Source organism: Saimiri boliviensis, chromosome 9 (assembly GCF_048565385.1).
Source record: "Saimiri boliviensis isolate mSaiBol1 chromosome 9, mSaiBol1.pri, whole genome shotgun sequence".
NCBI classification, from domain to species: Eukaryota; Metazoa; Chordata; class Mammalia; order Primates; family Cebidae; genus Saimiri; species Saimiri boliviensis.
This window is the reverse complement of record NC_133457.1, coordinates 95,265,407-95,279,605: the sequence shown is the minus strand read 5'-3', so window position 1 is coordinate 95,279,605 and position 14,199 is coordinate 95,265,407. Positions and strand designations below refer to the sequence as shown.

Here is a 14,199-nt window from a genome sequence, read left to right as displayed (position 1 = left end):
ACAAAACAAAACAAACACACCAACACATATAGGCCAGGTGCAGTGGCTCACACCTGTAATCCCAGAACTCTGGGAGGCCAAGGCGGGCGGATCACCTGAGGCCAGGAGTTCAAGACCAGCCTGGCCAACATGGCAAAACCCTATCTCTACTAAAAATACAAAAATTAGCTAGGCATGGTGTCACACACCTGTTGTCTTAGCTACTTGGGTGGCTGAGGCAGTAGCATCACTTGAACTCAGGAGGCAGAGGCTGCAGTGAGCCGAGACCATGCCAGTGCATTCCAGCCTGGGTGACAGAGTGAGACTCTGTCTTAAAATAATAAATATTTTTAAAAATATACGTAAGTATCACTTCCATAAAACAAACCAGGAGGTACAGTAAAACAGAAAAAACAAAAAACAAAAAACAGAAAACATCAGCATTTGGGCCTTTTGTGTGAATTACATTTCTCCACCTTCGACCCAGAAAAGGAAGCAGAGTGTCAGTATAAGGTAAGTAACACAGCAACAATGAGAGGTCTTCCAATGAAGGGAGCAGTAGAAGAAAACCCAAGCAGTTTGATTTGGATTAACACAGTTCTACACTAAACACCTAAGAGAAATTTGAACTCAGTACTATCTCCTATAATATAGAATATAATAAATGATGGCCAGAAGTCATCATCTGTATGCCTTTTTACCATGCAACACAAGCAAAATAAAGTCACAATGTGAAACTTTATTCCACTGGCTATAACCCTTTGGAACCAAAAGATGAAAAACTTCATTTGGGATATAGAGTAATCTAAAAAAATAATCCAACATTTATTAATGTAATAACTACTTGCTACCATTTGAATGTCTCTTATAAACCAGCACAGTATCAGATGTATATTTTGATTTTAGAAATAAACAGATTCAGAGGTTAAATTATCTGCTGAAAACCACAGGATTACTAAGTGGTGGAAGCCAGATCTGTTTAGGATTCAAAGCCTAAATAGGTTCTTTTCACTAAATTTAATACTGTTTTCTTAATTCTCCAAACTGATTTATTAACAGCCTATCCAAAATATTATAATCAAATGAACTGCTTTAAATTTGGAGGCAAAGTGGGGGTGGAGTTTTGAGTTTCAATAGTCAGCGTTCTTCATTATTCTCTTACCTGAATGGGCTGGCCACTAGGCCACAACTGTATAAAAAAGATGGAAAAGATTTTCTGTGTGGCTGCTGAGGGGAGAAAGGAAGACAACTGACATATGTCCCCCATGCTGGCTGGGGGCTGGTGGCTCCTGTGGGCCTCAGCGCTGGGCTCCAGATGCAACAAATCCTAAAGTTTTGAATATGTATGAAGGTCAATGTGATCAATGTTTTCCAAAAACAGTCCTAAAAGATGGCTGTGAAAAAAAACAACCAGGATAACAACTGTATGTAACAAGGGCATACATGTAGCTGCAGATGAATGCTCAGGGACTTAGCTGTGGTGTTTAAAAATTCTTCAGACCAGATGCGGTGACTCATGTCTGTAATCTCAGCAGTTTGGGGAGGCTGAGGTAAGAAGTAAGAGGACTGCTTGAGTCCAGGACTTTGAGATCAGCCTGGGCAACATGGTAAGACCTTGTCTCTACAAAAAAAAATTTTAAACTACCCATAAAGAAAACCCCAGGTCAAGATGGCTTCACTAGTAGGAAAGTTGAACTGGTCAGGAAGACAGACAGATAGAAGCAAATAATGAAAACATTTTACTTGACATTGATAACCTTCTCACAATAAATTATATAGCAAAACACGTCTGAATACTTTTAATTGCTAGCCAATAGCGTATTTTCATTTTTTTTTTTTAAGGTAGACAACTCCAAAGCAGATGGCCATTTGTAGTCATTCTATATAATCATAAATACAAAAACACTGGCCAGGTGTGGTGGCTCACACCTGTAACCCCAGCACTTTGGGAGGCTGAGGCTGGCGGATCACCTGAGGTCAGGAGTTTGAGACCAGCCTGGCCAACATGGCAAAACTCCGTCCCTAATAAAAATACAAAAATTAGCCAGGTGTGATGGCACACGCCTATAATCCCAGTTTCTTGGGAGGCTGAGTTTCCCAGGAGGCGGAGACTGTGCCACTGCACTCTAGCCTGTGCAACGGATAGACACTAAATCTCGAAAAAAAAAAAAAAAAAAAACACGGAAGAAAAAAGTTTGAAAGTGCTGATAAATACAAGTTCCTGGTCTGCCTACACTTAATAATACTGAGCAAACAAGAAAGCAAGTTAGTGGATTACCTGAGAGAGAAAGACATATAGAAGATGTTAATGCAAGGAGATGGCCTCCTCCAAACATAGCTCTTGACACACAATATTCAAGTAATTCCCAAACTGTGATCAAAGAACCACTGGCAGTAAGACCTCTGATCTATATTCACAAGTCTATAGGTGAGCAAAGCTAGACCTTTTCCTGAGTCAGAGATGGGAAGATTACCTTCTCTATCTAGAAGCAAAAGAACCCTAGACTCACCAAGACTAACTAATAGACACTGTACACAAGTAACTGAGGTAATCTACACTGGGCGTGAGTTACATACTGATCCACCCCTAAGCAGTAATTCATACCTCACCCACCCAGCAGGCTACATTAGAAACAGGAAGTATAGGTCAAAAGTCTCATTAAAAAAAATAAGAACTCTTGGCAGCAGAAAATGAAAATAGAGAATGAAAAATAGCAGCACTGGCAATAAACACATTGTTTTCTCTAAAGGGAAGGGAAAGAACTAATGTTGTACACCTATATGCCAGACATTGTATAAACTTTCTCCTTTAATCCTCAATAATAATGCTAACTGGCACTCTAGTTACTAATCCTCACAAAAATCCTAAGGTAGGTACTACTAATTCTCATTTTACAGATGAAGAAACTGAAGGTTACTAAGTTGCCCAAAGTAGTTGTTATCCCAACTGTAGAGGCAAGAACTCCCAGACTTGAAAAGGTTAAGTAAACTCCCTCAAACTCAAAGTAGGGGTTCTTTCCCACTATCCTGCTGCCTTCCCCACCCTACCAGCAATCTCAGTTAATTCTCTATTCTACCCACTTCCTATTTCTGTAGCTGTTTCAGAAACTGTACCTAAGATACAAAGCAAACAGGAGTTATCATAAGAAAACACCTCCAAAAGCTACTAAGTTGTGGTATGATATGTCTATTATTAGAAAATGACACTCCATTGTGAGCTTGGAGGGCAGCGACAGTTTGGAGATCTTTAGCACAATACCTGCCAGAAATGTAGCAGGCACTCAGGATCTGTTGAATGAACATCTTTTGAGTGGTGATGAATTCTATAACCCAAAATGACTATCTGGTACTTTTGGATATGACATGATAACATTTTTTGGAAAATAATTTACCCATTCATTTTAAACAGGGTAGCTTTCTTAAAATTTATAGAACATTGATGAGATAGCTAAATTGAGAAATGCCCATTAAAGCATTAGTCATAACTTCAGGAAAATTCCAAGCGTTCACTTTTCCAAGCAAATTAAAATGTTTCAGCTAATAAAAACCTGTCAGAAAAACCCACAAGACAAGAAAGTATAAAAAGAAAAGAGCAGCCAATATAAGTGCATTTAAGATGTCACACATACAAAATTATAAAATATTAATATAACTTGCACCCTGGTATTTAACCATAAAACCATCACCTCAGATAATACAATATTTTCTATGCAAAAAACCATTATCATTACTAATGTAAACAAGCTTGCCTACCACAGCAACCGTTGCTAAGCAGCTTTTTTTAAAAAAAAAAGTCTAAGACTGAAATAATTTGCAGAAAACAGTTAAAATGCCACTCCTAGTAGTCTTTCACCTTAAACTTTTTTTTTTTTTTTTTGAGGTGGAGTTTTGCTCGTTACCCAGGCTGGAGTGCAATGGCGCAATCTCGGCTCACCGCAACCTCCGCCTCCTCAGTTCAGACAATTCTCCTGCCTCAGCCTCCTGAGTAGCTGGGATTACAGGCACGCGCCACCATGCCCAGCTAATTTTTTGTATTTTTAGTAGAAACGGGGTTTCACCATGTTGACCGGGATGGTCTCGATCTCTTGACCTCGTGATCCACCCGCCTCGGCCTCCCAAAGTGCTGGGATTACAGGCATGAGCCACTGCGCCCGGCACTACCTTAAACTTTTTTAAAAAAATTCAATCTTTGACTTCTAGATGTTAAAAAAAAAAAAAAAGTACATCTGGCCAACAACTAGATCTGCTGAATTCTACTTGGGAGCATTCAACAGAAGAAATTACCATTTGTCTATAACCCAATGCAAATACATCCAATACATCCTTTGTTACAATGACAGCAACTACTTTTCTCTAATAATCCTAGAGGAATTTCTTCATTTGAAAAGTTGGCTGGCCTAGATTTCTCTGTAAGAAACAAAATGACATGCTACTTTTGAAATTATCCATCTCAGGAGTTCAAAGAAATTTAGGTATAAGAACACATTAATACTCTCATGAAACAAACCTGGTCCAGGTTTCCCATGAATTGTGACAGATCAAAATCCAGTTTCTCATTTCAAATCAAGTTATCACATTATTTTTTACCAAAAATACTAAGCCAGCCAGGCGTGGTGGCTCAAGCCTGTAATCCCAGCACTTTGGGAGGCTGAGGCGGGTGGATCACGAGGTCAAGAGATCGAGACCATCCTGGTCAACATGGTGAAACCCCGTCTCTACTAAAAACACAAAAAATTAGCTGGGCATGGTGGCACATGCCTGTAATCCCAGCTACTCAGGAGGCTGAGGCAGGAGAATTGCCTGAACCCAGGAGGCGGAGGTTGTGGTGAGCCGAGATTGCGCCATTGCACTCCAGCCTGGGTAACAAGAGCAAGACTCCGTCTCAAAAAAAATAAAATAAAATAAAATAAAAAATACTAAGCCCTTACCTAATTCAATGGCAATCATATTGGTTTTCAGTGTCTGAACTTGTACAAATCATAATGTAATATTTATGCACACAGTTGTCAAGAGTTACCATAAATATTACAGAGAGTTAACATTTTTTCTTTTTCTTTCTTTTTTTTTTTTTTTTTTTGTGGGACTGAGTCTCGCTCTGTCCCCCAGGCTGGAGTGCACTGGCACGATCTTGGCTCACTGCAAGCAACCTGCCTCCCAGGTTCAAGTGATTCTTCTGCCTCAGCCTCCTAAGTAGCTGGGACTACGGGATTGCACCACCACATCCGGCTAATTTTAGTAGAGACAGGGTTTTACCATGTTGGCCAGTCTGGTCTTGAACTCCTGACCTCAAGTGATCTGCCCACCTCAGCCTCTCAAAGAGCTGGGATTACAGGTGTGAGCCACCATGCCTGGCCAACAGTTAACACTTTGAGGGCATTTCCTGTGTTAGGTACTGTGCTAGGTATGTTACATGCATTATCTCAATTAATCCTGACAATGACCCCACGAAGAAAACAGACACAGAGAGATAAAGTAAGCTGTCCTAGGTAAGACAGTGGTACTCAGGGAACATAGTTCAAAAGTCATGACTCTCTACTGGCTGGACCAGGATTCGAGACTAGCTCTAGGGCTGAGACATCTTGGTAGATCAGTTAAAATTCCTGTGCTCCAATTTCCCTTACTCTAAACCCAAAGTCAAACATAATCTCTAAAGTCTTCCATACCCTGAAATGCTAATCTTGTCATCATCTTTCTGTTCATGTAATAACTCAGAAGAAATGGTCTAATTTCCTTCATCCTCTGAGTAAAGTTTCATTAGTTCATATTTTATGAATCCAATCAATAGGATACTGTTAAAGAACGAAAACAAGACTTCTTAAAAACTAGAAACTCCATTCTGTAGATCTGACTCTTAACCTCAACAACCTCAACAATGACAGGGAGAAAAGATCTTACAACTCTGAGTTAAGCTAGGGTGGGGTGGGAGCTAATGAGAAAACAGTTACAAATTCACAAAAATATATCACCCATTTCCATCTTCTCTAAAAAACAAGAAATAAACCTTTAAAAGGCTGTGATATAGCCCATTGTTTTATTAAGTCAATAAAAATGAATAAAGAAATTATGTCCTTTATGCAAGATATGGAAGAACCTCCAATTTACAGAAATCCTACCAACGTCCTAGATGTTCAGAAACTAAATTTCACCAAGCTGGTCATCAAACTCCTTCAAACTGCATCTAAGGACAGTAATAATATTTAAACATCAAGAAAGAGGCACAGGTTCCACGCAACACCATTATTCTGTGGAGTCTTCCAGAACTAAATCAGTTTGTAGACTCTTTACTATCTTTGTTCTCTAGAAAATAATATCCCAAAGATTCTGAAATAAAACCAACAAAACTCCTGTATTTGTTTTCCATTGTCATAACAAAGTATCACAAATGAAACAACACAAATTTATTATGTTACAGAATTCACCATATTTGAATGGGTCTCACAAGAGCTAAATGAAGGTATTCACTGGGCTGGTTCCCTGCTGGAAACTCTGGGGGAAAATCCCCTTCCACATTCATTTAAGCTATTGGCTGAATTTAGCTCCTTACAGCTGTAGGACTGAGGTTCCCACTTCCTTGCTGGTAATCAGCTGGGACTGGCCTTTCCTACTAGAGGCTGCCTGCATTCTCTCTCATGCTTTCCATCTGGCCCAGTAAAGGCATGTTGAATCCTTACCATGCTTCAAATCTCTGACTTCCCCTTCTGCTTCATCTCTGACACCAGCCTGAAAAAGTTATCTGCTTTTAAGTGCTCATGTGAGTAGAACAAACCCACCCAGAAAATTCAAAATAATCTATCCATTTTAAGATCCTTAACTTTAATTAAATCTATGAAGTCTCTTTTGCTACATAACATATTCAGGTTCCAGGGTTTACAGTATGGAAATAGTAGGGGAGCCATTCTGCCCACTGCAATCTGCCTTCTGGATTCCAAGGATTCACCTCTCTCCCAAATGCAAAATACATCCTCCCATCCTAAGGTCCCAAAGTTTTCCATCTAAAGCTCATTATTTCAAAAGTCCCAAATCTCATTCATATATTCAGGTGTGCATGAGGTTCTGGAGATAATACAGTAGGTACAACTCCTGGGGCAAAATTACTAAACAAGTTCTCTGCTCCCAACATACTATTGTGAGGCAGATATAGAATAACAGTTAACAGAATTCCAGTTCAAATGGGTAAAATGTAAAAGAAAACAGAGCCAAGGGTCCAAAGCAGTTTCAAAATCTCGGGTATCTCCATTCCATTTCAAGGCCTGGGAAAAATCCTCTCCAGCTTTTAGCTCCACCCGACTAAGCTCTCCTTTCTATCTCCATCTGAGTCACCCTTCTTTTTTTATGGAAAGCAACACATTCACATGTGAGTAGTTTTATCAGCCTGCTTCCTATCAGAATTTGGGGGGTCCAACAGCCCTATTACTTTCTCTCTCTCTCTTTTTTTTTTTTGAGACGGAGTCTCACTCAGTTGACCAGGCTGGAGTACAGTGGCACAATTTCAGCTCACTGCAACCTCCGCCTCCCGAGTTCAAGCGATTCTCCCGCCTCAGCCTCCAAAGTAGCTGGGATTACAGGTGAGTGCCACCACACCTGGCTAACTTTTTTTTTAGTACAGATGGGGTTTCAACATGTTGGCTAGGCTGGTCTCAAACTCCTGACCTCAGGTGATCTGCCTGCCTCAGCCTCCCAAAGTGCTAGGATTACAAGCATGAGCCACCACGCCCGGCGCTTTCTCTTTCAATCCAAACTAGAATTGTTTATGTTAGCATAAAATTCTCAAGAACCTAATGAACTATGCAAGAATTTCACAGGGGTTCAAGCCGTTAAAGTTCACATTCACAAATAAACCAGGCTGCACCTTTAATACTTTGCTTGGAAATACCAGCTAAATACACGAGTTCATCTTACAAATTTGGCTTTCCATATAACCACAGGATAACAATTCTGCTAAACTTAGTTGCTACTATGTAACAAGGATCCCCTTTCTGCCAGTATCCAATAAGGAAGACCTCACTTCTGTCTGAGCCGTCACTAACAGAGTCATTAACATATTGCTACTAAAAATCTGTCCCAGGCCTTTTCTTTTTTCTTTCTTTTTTTGAGACAAGAGTCTCACTCTGTGGCCCAGGCTGCAGTGCAGTGGCACAATCTCGCCTCACTGCAAACTCTGCTCCCAGGTTCAAACGATTCTCCTGCCTTAGCCTCTGGAGTAAATGGGATTACAGGTGCACACTACCACACCCAGCTAGTTTTTGTAATTTTAGAAGAAACCGAGTTTCACCATATTGGCCAGGCTGGTCTCAAACTCCTGACCTTGTGATCTGCCTGCTCAGCCTCCCAAAGTGCTGGGACTACAGGCATGAGCCACCACACCCTGCCACTTCCTTTTTGTTTCTTTGACAGGGTCTCACTCTGCCACCCAGGCTGGAGTGCAGTGGTGCCATTACTGCTCACTGAAGCCTTGACTTCCTGGCCTCAAGCAATCCTCCTGTGTTCTAGGCCTTTTCTATCATGCCCCTCAAAATTATTCTAACCTTTATCCACTGCCACTTTCATTTTTAGGTAATAGTACCCCACTCCTGGTGCCAAAATCGATACTAGCGTTCTGCTGTTGTTGTAACAAATTACTACAAATGTAGGGGCTAAAAATAACACAAGTTTATTATCTCACAGTTATTGTAGGTCAGAAGTTGGGTGGGCTTGGCTAGGTCTTCTGCTTAGGGTCTCATGAGGCCAAAAATCAAGGTGTCTCAAGGAAACTCTGGGAAAAAATTAACTTCCAAGCTCAATCAGGTTGTTGGCCAAATTCTGTTCCTTCTGGTTGCAGGACTGAGGTCCCCATTTCTTGCTGGTTGTCAGCGGGAATTGGTCTTTGCTACTAGAGGCTGCCCACATTCCTTCTCTGGGGACCTTTCCATGTGGTCACCTCTAACAAAGGCAAATAGAGTCCTTCTTATGCTTTAAATCTCTCTGATTTCCTTTTCTGCCCATTTCTCTGACCCCAGCTGGACAAAGTTCTCGTTTAAAATTAGGGTTTCAAGGACTCATGTGATTAGATTCGGCCCACCCAGAAAATCCAGGATAATTTTTTCTATTTTCAGATTCTTAACCTTAATTACACCTGCCAAGTTCCTTTTGCCATGTAACATATATAACAGAGGATAGTTACAGATTCTGGGGATTAAGGTATGGACACCGTGGGAAGACGTAGATGTCATTTTACCTACAACAAATCCCAGTCCCATGGAAGGGTTTAAATTCACTTCCTACAGAAAATCATCCCTTTCTTTAAACGAGTGTGAAATAAAGGTGTATATATTTTACTTACGTGAAGTATTTATACATATGTCTTTACTTATGTGACACAGAGGTGTATGTTCAGAGATAGAGACAACAGTAAAACCAAGGACTCACTCTGGATGAGTAGGCAAAGGAACTAAATGCACACTATGGAAAAGGAGTTGCCACCTCTTTTTTTTTTTTTTTTTTTTTGAGACAGAGTTTCGCTCTTGTTACCCAGGCACCAACGGTGCGATCTCGGCTCACCGCAACCTCCGCCTCCCGGGTTCAGGCAATTCTCCTGCCTCAGCCTCCTGAGTAGCTGGGATTACAGGCATGTGCCACCATGCCCAGCTAGTTTTTTGTATTTTTAGTAGAGACGGGGCTTCACTATGTTGACCAGGATGGTCTCGATCTCGTGACCTCGTGATCCACCCGCCTTGGCCTCCCAAAGTGCTGGGATTACAGGCGTGAGCCACTGCGTCCGGCCCCAGCCACCTCTTTCATCCTCAAATTGCAAGGCACTTCACCCATAACTACTCAGAAGCTAACCTATGCTCCTCCTTAAATGTGTATTTCTCTTCTCTGTATTCCACAAAAGAGGACATAACTAGGCATTTTTTTTGTTGTTAAAGAAAAGTCACCTCAGGGTGACCAATTTAGTAATCAGTTGATTAATCAATCTAAGCAAATTTCCAATCTTTCATTCTTTCTTCAAGTCACACACCCTCCCCCAATTGCAAGCCAAAGCCAAGTATTTCAAAGTCACAGAAGGACAAATATGCCCTGCTAAGACTGCAGGTGAACTTTTGAGAATACCACGGAGGAGAGCTGGTACTGGTACTGGACTTTCAGCCCCAGGTCCACCAAGCCAGTAAAGCCAAATGACTTACAACAAAACCCTACAACAACTACGAAGATAATATTCTAAGGCCCTGTCTACAGTCAAATTCTTGACTATAAATTTTACTTAGAACAGAAGAGTCCCAAATATACCAGCTAGTCCCTTTACAGTGACAGGTAAAAGCCACTAAGCACTTACTACCTGCCAGACACTGTAGTAAGCACTTGACACAAACTGTCTTCTTTACTCCTCTCCATAAACTCATAAGCTAGGAAATAGCATCATTCCCATTTTACAGACAGGAAAACTGAAGCTTAGAGAGTTTAGGTCATACAGCTAAGTAGCAATGGCCCTGATACTTCAGTACCTAGGCAGTCTGGTTTTTAACCACTGGCCTATACTGAACTCCTTAGATGAAATGAAGTCTCCAATTCTTGGAAAAAATCTTCCCTTCTTAGTTTTCATTTCCTCTCCCCACGTCCCATTCTCGTAGAATTAAACAGTTGAAAGGCAATCAAGTCTTCCCAAATAATCTGTCACCTCCTTTTCAGAACTCTTCCTCCACACAAAGCAACAGCCAAGATGCAACTTCTCCCGACCCTGACTTCGCTTCCCCAAAACAAACTACAGAAGCTCCACCCATCACCTACTTAATCTAGAAATGTTCCAACACTGCAAAAACACACAACGAAAAACAAAATTGAAAAGTCCTACTCTTTCAAAAGGTCACCAACTAACATGTATACTCTTAGCCAGGCTTTCATTCTCTCCATACCTCTTTTTCTATCCAGGCTCCTAACTAGTCCTTAACTCCAACCTCAGACGTTCTGCCCCACGACTTGGTCCCTTCCCCCTTTCTCCCCAGCAACCCCGCCTGGGGTTCTCCCCACTTCGCACCCACTCTGCAGGTGGGAAGCTCAGCCCCGCCCAGAGGGACCCTAGGAAGGCCCCTACTCCAGCTGCCCAGTTCCGCGGGAGGGTTCGCCGCACACTACCCAGCAGGCACCACTCCCTCTGCACCCTCTCCCAGCACCCCCCGGCGGCCCCACCCCTCAAGCTCCCTTCCCCCTCGGACGACCCCCTCCTCCAAATTGTCCCCTAGTCCCCACCCAGTCCAGCCCTCTCCTCCGCAATAAGCTGGACTCTGGCAGCCGGCTCCCACCCTCACATAGTCCTCTGCCCCCAAACCTCGCCCTCCGCCCTGGGGGGTGGCGCCGGGCCTCCCCGATGGGCTGCAGGGGCCTCGGTTGGTTTATATGTGGAGGTGGGGGCAGGGGAAGGCGACGGGTCGCTCGAGAGTCTGCTGAAAGCGTGAGGGGCGGCCAAGCTCCGCTGCCCTATCCTGGGCCCACCCCACCCTCCAACGACCTCGCCTGACGGCTCCCAAAGTACCTGTGGTGGAAGCGGCAGCGGCGGTGGCCGCTCTCCCCTCTGCTCACACAGACAATATGGCGGCGGCGGAGGAGGAGACACACGGCTCGGCTCCCAGCCGCAGGGACCAGAGCGAGGCTGCAGCCTCTGCTACCGGAAACGGAAACCCCCTCCTACCAGGAGGCGGAGCGAGACAGTTTCCGACTCCGCCCCTAGAGGAATCGCGCTGAGTGCGGCCATGCTGGGATGTCCTATTGTAGCTTTAGGGATTCAGTTCCGGCCTAGGATGTAAAGTGGAAGGAATTCTCAACGCAAAGGAGAATAAGGAGACTTGCAATAGTAAATTGCATTTTATTTCAATAGTGTTAACAAGTGACGACAGAGAGAACATGAACCTCCCACTATGTGAACAGTTGGTTTGACCCAAGCTACGATGGCGGTACCCAGGTTTCCCGCACTTCACCCTGCTGTCCCCGCCTTTCTTGAAAAGTACCATGCGCGACCTGCAGAGTTGAAGAGTGAAGCATTCTGGGAGCTGAAGTCTCTGTTGCTTTGACCCCTCGTTTAAAATTAGGGTTTCAGCGACACTTTTTCTGTTCAAACTTGGAGTTCGGAAGAAGTGAATGAAAGTGAGACCCCAGGAAGTGCGTAGCACAGGAGTTTGGGAAGTGGGAATACTAGCTCTCGAGAGACCGAGGCCCAATTCCTTCCTCCTGCAGGAGTCCTGCCTAGAGCTCTGCGTCCACAATATAGTGTTTTTTCCCTTCTGTCTGCCATCTACCCCTGCTCTCCTTGCCCAAGCTACTTCCCCAAAACAGCCACAGGGCACTTTCTACCATGCAAAGCTCATAATAGTCTTATCATCAAAAATCTCCCATGGAGCCGGGCGCGGTGGCTCACGCCTATAATCCCAGCACTTTGAGAGGCCGAGGCGGGTGGATCACGAGGTCAAGAGATCGAGACCATCCTGGTCAACATGGTGAAACCCCGTCTCTACTAAAAATACAAAAATAGCTGGGCATGGTGGCACGTGCCTGTAGTCCCTGCTACTCGGGAGGCTGAGGCGGGAGAATTGCTTGAACCCAGGAGGCGGAGATTGCGGTGAGCCGAGATCGCGCCATTGCACTCCAGCCTGGGTAACAAGAGCGAAACTCTGTCTCAAAAAAAAAAAAAAAAAAAAAAAAAATCTCCCATGGACCTCTTTTGTGCACCAAAGATAGCCCAAACTCTTCACTTGACATTCAAGGTTCTCCATAATTTGGCCAAACCCTCCTTTCCAGCCTCCTATTCGGCCATTGTCGTCTCAAATTCCTGAAGCTTCCACCCACTAAGATTGCAAACAATTCCTGGAACTTGGCTGTGCTGTCTCCCTCCCTTTACTGGTAGTTATTTCTCTTACTGTCACCTCATGGACTGGGTAATTTCTGTATGCCGATTGAGTTAATTCAGGGATCCTTTCCTCTAGGAATCTTCTCTCTGTTGAACTCCCTCAAACCCAGGCACCATCAGTCAGTAGCCTGAGCCCTTAGTCTGTTTCCTCCACCAGACAGTGAGACCCCACTGGACAGGGCTCCATCTGATGATCAAACTCTCCTTGGCAGGCCCTGCTAAAACGAGGGGCTTCTAAGTGTTGCTGAAAGGAGTTCGAGTGTTAGTCTCACCTCCGGTGGGACAGAGGTGTGAGCACTTGAATGAGGGTGAGGAGGCCGGGTTATTTTAGTACCAACCATTATCCCTAGCTGTCTCAGAATAGCTGCTTGTCTCAGGAATAGGCCTCTCCGCTCTCCACAGCCTTCCTTTTACAGTTTGTCGGCTGACTAGCACCTCTGCTGCCAAAGAGGCACCTCCTCCCCGTGTGGGGTTAGGGCTGATGGTGGCTGCAGACTTATGGTGATGGCCTTAGGGAGGTGGCTGTGGCCTTCTCTGGGCCTCATCTGCTAGTTAGGCTTGTAACATCTGATTCCTATTGCTTGGGAACCCACAACAGTTGTTCTCTGGGTGTACTTCAACTGGTGACTCCTCACCTCTGGGCCTCAATTTCCCTTACTTATGGACTGAGGAGGTTATATAAAATAATCCTAAAGTTTCTGGGAGGTCATCTTCCAGGAAATGACTACCCTTCTACCTACCTCTCGAACATATATTTTTGGCTCTCGTGGCTTCTTTTTTTTCCTAACTATATTCACATTTGTTCAACTCACAGCTCTTTATTTGCTATGAGCCAGACACTGTGCTGGGTACTGGAGATGTGTTATGAGCAAGATATACGCTGGTGGAGCTCACCTTCTAAAGTGAGAAGCAAGTAATGCACAGGTAAACAAATTCATAAACAAAGTAATTTCAGGTAGCAGTAAGGGCTGTGAAAGGAAAAGACAAGTAGCTGTGAAATAAAGAACTTTAGCTTGAGGGTTTAGAAGGTGCCTTTGAGAAGGGAATAGTAAATGCAAACATCCCAAGGCAGGAAAGAGCATGGTAAGTTTGAAGAAGGAGGCCGTGGGTGGCGGAAGCACTGCAAATAAAGGGAAAAAGAGGAAGAAATATGGTGGCAGAGGTGGGCAGGGGATTCAGGTCATGAAAAAGAAGCTGGGTTTTCACTTGAGTGTAGTGAGGATCTTTCCCAGGGCTTAGCCTTCATGCCTTTCTGATCTCAGCCTCTCTCTCAGCATTAGTTCATTCTTTTTCTAAGTTCTGGCCTCTATCCTTGACTTCATTCAGAGGGCTCACCTGGGCGCACA

At 43.6% G+C, this 14,199-nt stretch overlaps 1 protein-coding gene across 1 annotated transcript in view; it reads right to left on the bottom strand.

Annotated features, from left to right (window-relative positions):
* CSNK2A1 (casein kinase 2 alpha 1) overlaps positions 1-11,620 on the bottom strand; it is a 77,968-nt gene extending 66,348 nt beyond the window's left edge. The window contains exon 1 of the mRNA XM_039479463.2: positions 11,486-11,620. The gene's annotated coding sequence lies outside the window, so the exon portion shown is untranslated. The remainder of the gene's footprint in view (positions 1-11,485) is intronic.
* Between the last annotated feature and the right edge of the window lie 2,579 nt (positions 11,621-14,199).